An 11,854-nucleotide genomic window follows, 5' to 3' on the forward strand; every position below is an offset into this window, starting at 1 on the left:
CTACTAAACTAATTTAAATTGTTTTAAACTCATAGCAAGGGCAATTTTTCTATTTGATTTGCAATTTTAAGACCCCTTGAAGCATAACAAAAATATATTTAAAAAATATTTGATGCAAAATTATTTTTGGCCTAACTTCTATTAGACCATATAAACGCATTGCATAACATATTCACTACACGGGACAACAGAGAGTCGCAAAAAAAAATCGAAAGGAAGTTCGTTCTGAAGTGTCTGTCCTATATCTGAGGAATATATAAAACAGATCAGGAAACGTATATATATATTGTTTTTGAAAGAAAAGCAATTTTTCTTGTCCATTAAAATAACATCAAATTGATCAGAACTACAGTGTAGACATTGTTAATGTTGCAAATGACTATTGTAGCTGGAAATGGCTGATTTGTAATGGAATATCGATATAGGTGTACAGAGGCCCATTATCAGCAACCATCACTCCTGTGTTCCAATGACACGTTGTGTCAGCTAATCCAAGTTTATCATTTTAAAAGGTTAATTGATCATTAGAAAACCCTTTTGCAATTATGTTAGCACAGCCGAAAATTGTTGTTCTGATTAAAGAAGCAATAAAACTGGCCTTCTTAAGACTACTTGAGTATCTGGAGCAGATTCATTAAATAGTACCTGCAAAACACCAGTTTCAACGTCAACAGTGAAGAGGCTAATCTGGGATGCTGGCCTTCTAGGCAGAGTTGCAAAGAAAAAGCCATATCTCAGACTGGCCAATAAAAAGGAAATAAGAATAATTAATAATTAAGATGGGCAAAAGAACACAGACATTGGACAGAGGAACTCTGCTTAGAAGGCCAGCATCCCGGAGTCACCTCTTCACGGTTGACATTGAGACTCGTGTTTTGCGGGTACTATTTAACGAAGCTGCCAGTTGAGGACTTGGCATCTGTTTCTCAAACTAGACACTCTAATGTACTTGTCCTCTTGCTAAGTTGTGCACCGGGGCCTCCCACTCCTCTTTCTATTCTGGTTAGGGCCAGTTTGCTCTGTTCTGTGAAGGGAGTAGTACACAGCGTTGTACGAGATCTTCAGTTTCTTGGCAATTTCTCGCATGGAATAGCCTTAATTTCTCAGAATAAGAATAGACTGACGAGTTTCAGAAGCAAGTTCTTTGTTTCCGGCCATTTTGAGCCTGTAATCGAACCCACAAATGCTGATGCCTCAGATACTCAACTAGTCTAAAGGCCAGTTGTATTGCTTCTTTAATCAGAACAACAGTTTTCAGCTGTGCTAAAATAATTATAAGGGCACAAGGCGAGACCTAGATGCAGACATGGGAGGCAGATGGTTTGAGTCTTTGATATTTATTATATCCAAAAGGGGTAGGCAAGAGAATGGTCGTGGACAGGCAAAAGGTCCATACCAGTTCAGAGTCCAGGAGGTACAGTGTGGCAGGCAGACAGGCTCGAGGTCAGGGCAGGCAGAATGGTCAGGCAGGCAGGTACAGAGTCCAGAAAACAGGCAAGGGTCCAAACCGGGAGGACTAGTAAAAGAGAATAGAAAAGGCAGGCGCACAGTAAAAACACACAGGTTGACTTGTATGTACAAGACGAACTGGCACAGAGAGACAGGAAACACAGGGATAAATACACCAGGGATAACAAGCGACACTTGGAAGGGGTGGAGACAATAACAAGGACAGGTGAAACTGATCAGGGTGTGACAATAATTGCAAAAGGGTTTTCTAATGATCAATTAGCCTTTTTAAATGATCAACTTGGATTAGCTAACAGAACGTGCCATTGGAACACAGGCCTGATGGCTGCTGATAATGGGCCTCTGTGCGCCTATGTAGATGTTCCGTTAAAAATCAGCTACAATCAGTTGTAGCAGCCTCAATCAATTTCCAGCTACAATAGTAATTTACAGCATTAACAATGTCTACACTGTATTTCTGATCAATTTGATGTTATTTTAATGGACAAAAAATTTGCTTTTCTTTCAAGAACAACGACGTTTCTAAGTGGCCCCAAACATTTATTGTGTAGTGTATATATTTTTTACATGTATTTATCCACTTATTGTTTTGCCACTAAACAGATTCCATATATACTTCCACACATTTTTTTAAATCTGGTACCGGGAACCTTCAGATTAGTCTTGTGAGGCCTACATAGTTTGTAGGCCAACCCGTTTGGACTGTACAGGTGATTTTGTGAGAAGACCAATTTTTGGGGGATGTCTCATGGTCTGACAAACATAGCACTAGCTCTGCCACCTTTCACCACAGATGCAGAATTGCGACATCAGCAGATGTGGTGGATTGAGGCGCATCCAATGCAAATATATATATATATATATCTCTACCTTAAAATGACAGATATTTATGGGGACATTTTTATTATGCTAATTCGATTTCCACAGGGGCGCTGACATCGACTCTCACACACTCACATCACACACAGACAGTATGAACTCATTAGTTCATTGGCATATTTCAAACTTTCGTGAAAGGGGAAAAAGCTCCAGGGTGTCTGTCACATCGTTTCAACATCCTCATCAGCAGCGGTACGTCTACCTACAACGGATGAACCGCAGCGCCGCGCAGCGTCAGTACGTCGGGTGTCAAATAAGGGCACATAAGAGTAGGCAAAGGAAGCAAGGGCTGTTGATAACTCATAGGGACAGATGCTTGTTTGTTTGCTTTTGTTCATGGGTTTGCAAAACTTCAAAAGCATCATAAAATCAAATCAATAATCAAATAAAATGTTATTTGTCGCATGCGCCAAATACAACAGGTGTAGGTAGATCATACAGGGAAATGCTTACAATCCCTTAACCAACAATGCCGTTTTAAGAAAAATACCTATAAAATAAGAACTAAAAGTAACAAATACGGGGTCACCGATAAAAGTGACTATGCATAGATGATAACAACAGAGAGTAGGGGGGGGGGGGGGGGTGCAATGCAAATAGTCTAGGTAGCAATTTGATTAGATGTTCAGGAGTATTATGGTTTGGGGATAGAAGCTGTTTAGAAGCCTCTTGGACCTAGACTTGGTGCTCCGGTACCGCTTGCCCTGCGGTAGCAGAGAGAACAGTCTATGACTAGGGTGGCTGGAGTCTTTGACAATCTTTAGGGCCTTCCTCTGACACCGCCTGGTATAGAGGTCCTGGGTGGCAGGAAGCTTGGCCCCAGTGATGTACTGGGCCATACACAACTTGACTTTCCTGAACTATTTGTGTGTGGATATTGTAAAAAAAAGCAGATTTAGGACTACTGTATTTGTATATGTATATGTATATCTGTATTGTGAAAGAACTACACTGGCCTCTAGTGGTAGATTATATTTGTCTCACTGTGCGTCATTAGCATGAACATCCAGCATAGTATGCTCAACCCTAAAAATTCTAAAACAACTCAAGGACGAAATCTTCACTCTCCTTTATACCGGGGCATTTTAATGGGACAATTGTGAATGGATTTTTTCTCTTTTTAACTATGTCTTGGTAGGCCTGTGTATGTGTACGTTTAACAACTACAAATACCTAGGTGTATGGTTAAACTGTAAACTCTCCTTCCAGACTCATATTAAGCATCTCCAATCCAAAATTAAATCTAGAGTTGGCTTCCTATTTCGCAAAATGCATCCTTCACTCATGCTGATAAACATCGTAAAACTGACTATCCTACCGATCCTTGACTTCGGTGATGTCACTCACAAAATAGCCTCCAACACTCTACTCAGCAAATTGGATGTAGTCTATCACAGTGCCCTCCGTTTTGTCACCAAAGCCCCATATACTACCCACCACTGCAACCTGTATGCGCTCGTTGGCTGGCCCTTGCTTCATATTCGTCGCCAAAACCACTGGCCCCAGGTCATCTATAAGTCTTTACTAGGTAAAGCCCCGCCTTATCTAAGCTCACTGGTCACCATAGCAACACCCACCCGTAGCACGTGCTCCAGCAGGTATACTTCCTTGCTCATCCCCAAAGCCAACTCCTCATTTGGCTGCCTTTCCTTCGAGTTCTCTGCTGCCAATGACTGTATGAATTACAAAAAACACTGAAGCTGGAGACTTCTATCTCCCTCACTAACTTTAAGCATCAGCTGTCAGAGCAGCTTACCGATCACTGCACCTGTACATAGCCCATCTGTAAATAGTCCACCCAACTACCTCATCCCCATATTGTTATTTATTTTTGCTCTTTTGCACCCCAGTATCTCTACTTGCACATCATCATCTGCACATCTATCACTCCAGTGTTAATGCTATATTGTAATTATTTCGCCACTATGGCCTATTTATTGCCTTACCTCCCTAATCTTACTACATTTGCACACACTGTATATAGATTTTTCTATTGTGTTATTGACTGTACTTTTGTTTATCCCATGTGTAACACTGTGTTGTTGTTTTTGTCGCACTGCTTTGCTTTATCTTGGCCAGGTCGCAGTTGTAAACGAGAACTTGTTCTCAACTGGCCTACCTGGTTAAATAAAGGTGAAACAAATAAAAGTGTGGCTTTGTCAGTAGCCTACACCAGGGTGTTACTTGATGGTTCTGCATATCGTTGTAGCCTATTTGTTCAGATTTGCTCATCAATCTATGTGAATGTGCTAAAACGTGCATATGCGTATTTGGTGGGAAGGGCATGGTTAAAACTGAAATCAGCATAGTACCTTTTCAACTTCAGTTGATATATAAAATACACAATAATGCAACTATGTCTTCATACTCTTGATGTAGATGTAGGAATAATGCCTTTGTGTCCTATTTATATATACACTACATGTATATTTATATATACACTACATGGCCAAAAGTATGTGGAGACCCTTTTAAATCGTGGATTTTAAATCGTGCTGACAGGTGTGGCTACCGAGTTCCAAACTGCCTCTGTAAGCAACTGTTCGTCAGGAGCTTCATGAAACGGTATTCCATGGCCGAGCAGCCTCACACAAGCCTAAGATCACCATGTGCAATGCCAAGCATTTGCTGGAGTGCTGTAAAGTTCGCTACCATTTGACTCTGGAGCAGTGGAAACAAGTTCTCTGGAGTGATGAATCACACTTCACCATCTGGCAGTCCAACTGCCGAATCTGGGTTTGGCAGATGCCAGGAGAACGCTACCTGCCCGAATGCATAGTGCCAACTGTAAAGTTTGGTGGATGATGAATAATAATATGTTTTTCATGGTTCAGGCTAGGCCCCTTAGTTCCAGTGAAAGGAAATCTTAACGCTACAGCATATAATTACATTCTATTCTCGAACTTTGTGGCAACAGTTTGGGGAAGGGTCTTTTCTGTTTCAGCATGACAATGCCCCGTGCACAAAGCGAGGTCCACACAGAAATGGTTTGTCAAGATCGGTGGGGAAGAACTTGACTGGTCTGCACAGAGCCCTGACCTCAACCCCCCATCGAACACCTTTGGGATGTATTGGAATGGAGACAGCGAGCCTGGCCTAATCGCCCAACATCAGTGTCCAACCTCACTAATACTCTTGTGGCTGAATGGAAGAAAGTCCCTGCAGAAATTATCCAACATCTAGTTGAAAGCCTTCCCAGAAGAGTGGAAGTTGTTATAGCAGCAAAGGGGGGACCAATTCCATATTAATGCTCATTATTTTGGAATGAGATGTTCGACGAGCAGGTGTCCACATACTTTTGGCCCTGTGTATTTTTTTTTTATCCATAAGGGATAGCAAAAGCATTTGATGAAACACTGTCGTATATGCCTATAAATGATGGTCATCTTTTTTTTTTGGGGGGGGGGGGGGGGCGATGCATATTATTTTTGACCATATTGGTAAATGACAGAATGTCTTATCCATGGTTCTAAATAGTAAATCATTATTTTTGCAGATGGCGTTGAGGTTTCCACTGTAATTGACAACACTATTGGCAGTTGTCTGCATTCCCCTAGTAGTTTTAGGCTGCATTACACAGGCTAACCAATTCTGACCTTTTTCAACTAATAGTATTTTGACCTATCAGATCAGATTTTTTGCAAATAATTAGGCAACAGATCAGAATTGGTTTGTCTGTGTAAACGCAGCTTTAGTTGAGCAACAGGTTGTGAACCAGTTCAATGTGTGGAGTTTATGTGCAACTGTGCTATTTATGAACGCTTACTGATGTGTGGAAACTTATATAGCCGTTTGTAGAGATTCAACTTAAGCACTTTGTAGCCTATAGCTTAAAATGCTTTTTTTTCATGTTTTGTTTTTAGAATTAAAACTTTGCAGAAATGACGGTGTCCCCTTAATCCCACTGGAAGCAATTGCCATTGTTCTCTTCAACTACATTTTATGAATCAATTCGTAAGTGTATGACGCAACCTAATCAAGCTATACAATTATTTCGAACAAGAAACAGCGGGTTGTACAATAAACAAGACAATTACGTTTATATGGATGACATAGGACCTACTGCCAACTAGAATTAAAGTTATGAACAGAACCATCCATATATGGCTCATGGGCTATTAACCAATGAAGATAACGATTGATGGCGTTCTCTGTATCCAGGGGCGCCGCCAGAGATTTTGGGCCCCATGAAAAGATATCACATTGGGCCCCACCACCACAGGTCACACCAACCCTGCGCAGTTTCTGTAACCAAACACCTCCAGAACCCCATCGACCCATTCAAAGCTTTAAATAACTCTACCTTTGCAGGCTTGCAACTCTCTTGTAGTCCAATATTTACTCTACGATATTTACTGACAGTGAGCTGTGAAAATATAACACTGTGTCGACATGCATGCAACATTCTGCATACAGTGGAATTCACTATTTGATGCAAGACTGATACCCTCTATAAGAAATGTGCTAAAGGCCATTTTTACAGTCTAAATGTCATTTTAGTGGTACAAATTCTTGAATGGAAAATTCTCTTAACATTAATGAATAACTTAAAATAAGTATGACTTAAATATACATTAACTTCTTCAATTAAAATAAATTAACATTATCATCTATAGAATTATATAACAAACAAACAAAATAATAAAATCAGCAGCAGATTTTTTGAACTAAGTATACATACCAACTAGAAAATAAGCTGCTGTAAAAGTGGAAATGGAAAATGGAAAACAAAATGGAAATGGAAAGGCCTGTTGGTGGCGCTAGAGGAAAGGTCAAGAGGTCACCAAATCAATAGGTTTCTTCCGCTTGTGGTCTTGATTGTGCACAACAAATTTTATGGCAATCCAGCCATCACTTTGAGATATATCTTGTTCTCAGCCTGTGGGCATCATGTGTGTAGTGATCCAATATCCATAGCCATGCCATTTAACAGTTATCACTGGCTCTTGCTCAGCCTTACTCACCAAGAGCCCAGCGCTGAGTCCCCGATCAAATTTGAGTTTAAGTGTGATTTATTTTATTTTTACATGGACAGTGCACACTAACCAACGTTTCAGTAAAAGTGCCGGTTTTAGCCAGCCGGCTAATTTTCAACCGCAGTCCCTGGGCAGGTTATTAAAAACAATTACAATATAGACAATCATTGAGCAGTGAGCACACGCAGAGCAACATAGGACAAGCAAGACATAGCATACAGACAGAGCAACATAGAACAAGCAAGACATGGCATGCAGACAGAGCAACATAGAACAAGCAAGACATAGCATGCAGACAGAGCAACATAGAACAAGCAAGACATAGCATACAGACAGAGCAACATAGAACAAGCAAGACATAGCATACAGACAGAGCAACATAGAACAAGCAAGACATGGCATGCAGACAGAGCAACATAGAACAAGCAAGACATAGCATGCAGACAGAGCAACATAGAACAAGCAAGACATAGCATGCAGACAGAGCAACATAGAACAAAAAGCAGCAAGACAAAACAGACTACAGACAACATGGAAAGCGCCAACACACAGCTAGGGACCATGTTCACAAATCTGATTGACCTTTAGCCGTGTATTCATACATTTTGGGAAAGTGTGATAGGTGGTGCAGTTATGTGTGTCTGATGGCATTGTATTCCAGACATGGGAAGCTCTCACAGAGAAAGCAGATTTACTAAAGATGCTTTTTCTTAAGGGAACTATACAGTCACCTCTCATGGCAGACCTTGTGGATCTGCTGCCATTTGTTTGGGTTTTCTGTTTAACAAAAATACTGAGTGGAGGGGGAGCCAGGCCATTTAGGATCTTGAATATAAGACATGCGTCGGTGTATTGCGCAAGATTTTCCCAACTCAGGAGCTCATGCTTTCTGAGGATGTAACAGTGATGATGGCTATTGGGCTTCCTATCAAGTACTTTGAGAGCCTGTTGGTAGACAGACTGAATAGGTTTTAATGTTGTACAGCAAGCTTGGGCCCGACTAGTCAAGCAGTATGTTAATTGGGGGAGTATCATAGATTTGAAATACAGTTTTGCTACCTCTGTAGTCAAACAACTTCGTATAAATTGGAAATTAGCTAGGTTGAATTTGGTTATCTGAATGATCTTTTTCACATGCTTTTTAAAAAAGAGGTTGGAATCAAGTATGATGCCAAAGTACTTAAAATCAGATACCACCTGAAGCTTCTCCCCTGACACATAGACATCTGGCTCAGTAGCATCTGTTGCCCTCTTTGTGAACAACATGCAAACAGTTATTTTCACATTGAGATGCAAACACGAGTCACTGAGCCACTTTGTAACCTGGACCATTACAGTAGTGAGTTCTTGTGCAGCTTGTTGTTTGCTCTTTGCATGCACATATATCACTGTATCATCTGCATACATTTGAACTTCAGACCCAGTACAGACAGAAGGCAGATCATTAATGCACAGGCTGAACAGTATTGACCCTTGGGGCACACCCACATCATAGCTAAGAGTGGGCGACAGCTCATTGCTCACTCTGACACACTGAGTTCTGGCTTCAAGGTATGATTTCATCCATCTCAAGGGGGAAAAGTTGAACTTGTACAATTTTGTGATGAGAATCTCATGGTTAACAGTATCAAAAGCCTTCCTTAGGTCCAGAAACACAGCCCCAACAACGCCCCCTTTGTCCATCTTGGACTTCACATTTTCCAGAAGAAAGCAGTTGGCCGTTTCTGTGGAGTGTTTCGCTCTGAAGCCAAACTGCATGGAGTGTAATGTGTAAGTCTTTGCTGTCCAGCTTTCTAGCTAACTGACTTTCCATGGACAGCATGGCAAGACTGCAAAGCCTATTCTGGGACATAGTGGACCTCAGATATTTACACAAAAAAATAAGTTTTAGCTTACTGAAAGTTCTCTCGCCGCCAGCAACAGTCACAGACAGTGTACGTAAAGCAATGCAAAATATACGTAAAGCAATGCACACTTCTCTAAAAATGCTTTGCAGCTGCATCTTACAAATTGCATTCAGGAGACCAAGATGGGACAAGTTAGGGGGGATATGCAGTGTTCGTGTGTCTTACTTCATTTTAAACTCAGGTGTAAGATCTCTGGAATGCTTCATGATCGATCAGTGGTTGGCACACAGAAAGGACTTTATCCTCACTAATCTGCCCAATTTTCAAAGCAGCAGAATATTATTCTACACTTTTTGCAGTGGTGTGGAACTTAATGTTCACACCACTGCTGGGGATGTTGTCCAGAGCAGTAAAAAGACCATTGTGTTCTGAAACACCGTTGCTGCAGTGTCCTGAGTTGTCTCCTCTTGAGAGGTCTCATCATGGAATCTCTTTTTTTCCCTCTGACAACTATGTTCCTTGCTAAATTAAGGTGCAACCCTCATTTGCATAGCAATCAGTGTTGCCTCAGACAGGAGAGACTCCCATCCATCTCTAAGAGGCTCATTGGATGATTACTTTTTGCCAAAAACAAGAAAAGAAAAATAAACCGTTTTATTAGTGTGGTGCCCCTGTCTGTGTCATCCACGCATTGGTTTTGGTTCCTAATTAGTCTTTCGGTAAGGGAATACACAAACCATTGGCCTACATAATAAAACTATTTTAGGGCCAGTAATCAAGAATACAATACAAAGTTTATTGAATCCTGTCAACCTCAACCTCTCTCCACTTGTCTTGGTTATCTTTTCAAACACGTTGTTTCAAATACCCACAGAGGGTCGTGGTGATAAGGATATCTAACACAAACAAATGTGGAAGCTAAAAATGGTTGACCTCTTCCTAAAACACGTTTCCCTGTCACTATTATGTTTTTAACACGATTGTAAAAAAAGTTAGCTAATTAACACTGCAGGGCTTATCTTAACATAACTTAGTCATTATAATATTATAATAAATTATTATAACATTTTCGTTTATCACTGGTATATTAATTAAATCAAGGCAGATAGATAATAAATACAATAATAATACAAATAATTCTATTGCATTATTAGATTTGTACTATATTTTAAGCATACATTTTTGTATTATTATATAACTACTAGGCTTATACCACCTCAGAGAAAGGTCAATGAGAGCATTAAATAGGGGAGGTTAAATTGTTTTATTTTTGCTTCATTAATCATTCTACAAGGAAAACAGTCAATCAATCACCATCGATCTGGGAATTCGTTTGACCAGATATGCCTGACTTTTCATGCCGCAATTCCAGAAGAGGTGTGCTAAATACAATTGTTTCGTTTGAGTCGTTGCGGTTTTATTTCTTTAGGCTACTCTTCGAACTTCCCGCTGAAGATTACTTGAGTCAAAGTCCACTGGCTACATCAAAATGCAGTGGTTTGACCGACCCAAAACTCTTCGTGTCCATCCAGTCCCATCCCCCTCCCACGCGTCACCTCAAATGAACCACAACTGGTTACTTACCTCTCCAAAACAACTTTTTGCATCCGTCAGCAACATTGCGACTGATTGCGATGGAATACATCGAGTATTCAACATGAACCCAATCACGTTACACCTAATCTCGTCACCCAATTTCGAAATAAAAATAGGCCTAGTTATAACATGGAGTTGTTTTGAATAGCCTATTATATCCTATATTGTTTAAGGGATATTTATTAAACATATGTTACGCACACATTTGATTTATACATTTGAAACTCAACATCTCCCATATATGGGCCATGTTCGGGTGTAATGTTGTCTGGTGGGTTTGCAGTTGCCTCTGACCATTTGCGTTGTATTTTATTAGGCTGTGTGGGGTCGCTGGCCACTAAATACGCACCCAGGACAGAGAGAGATGGGGTAAGGGCTCAGGGGGTGGGGGCTCAGAGCTAGCGCGGTGATAAGCAGTGGTGTGGTGTGCGGTGGTCTCTCTGCATAAGCAACTGCGCGGTGGTCTCTCTGAATTGTGATTGGTCACACGACATATGTGAGGCCCTCCAACATCAAGAACGTGCAATTAATCATGTAGGCTAATTGGGAATCACGTGGAGCAGACCGAGAGGGTTGGGGTTGGTTGATGGTAGGAAGAAGATGCTCCCTGGTCCTTTCTATATTGACCAAGAGTGGAAACTGACCAGGGGAGGGATAAAGACGTGATCCAACGCGGAGCGGGGCCCGACACGTCCAGGCAAAAACACAGGGGGGACAGGGACTGATATAGACTAAAGACAAGCTGGACCGAACATGGCAGAAGGTAGGCCAATAATTTGGACTAAAACACTTTGCTTGGTTATTTGGTTTGATGCTATAGAGCCAAGGAGTCTCTGTTGGCCATAGATGAAGAGGTTTAGGGGACTGGGTTACCTTGCATTGTCTTTTAGATCTTGGGTAATTATTATACAAATTCTTCCTTGTGACTCCCACCCCTCATTGTTTGGGGCGATAAGTTGCCAGACCCTTTTGTTTATTTCGCCCTCCCACTTTCCCACCGAAGTTAAGCTTTTGCTTTTCTGCGCATTTGGCATGAAAGTGGGAACCCGTGGGCATTACGCTGCTCGAAAGGGGAAAAGGATAGCC

Source organism: Oncorhynchus mykiss, chromosome 3 (assembly GCF_057628025.1).
Source record: "Oncorhynchus mykiss isolate SJ-2025 chromosome 3, ASM5762802v1, whole genome shotgun sequence".
Classification (NCBI taxonomy): domain Eukaryota; kingdom Metazoa; phylum Chordata; class Actinopteri; order Salmoniformes; family Salmonidae; genus Oncorhynchus; species Oncorhynchus mykiss.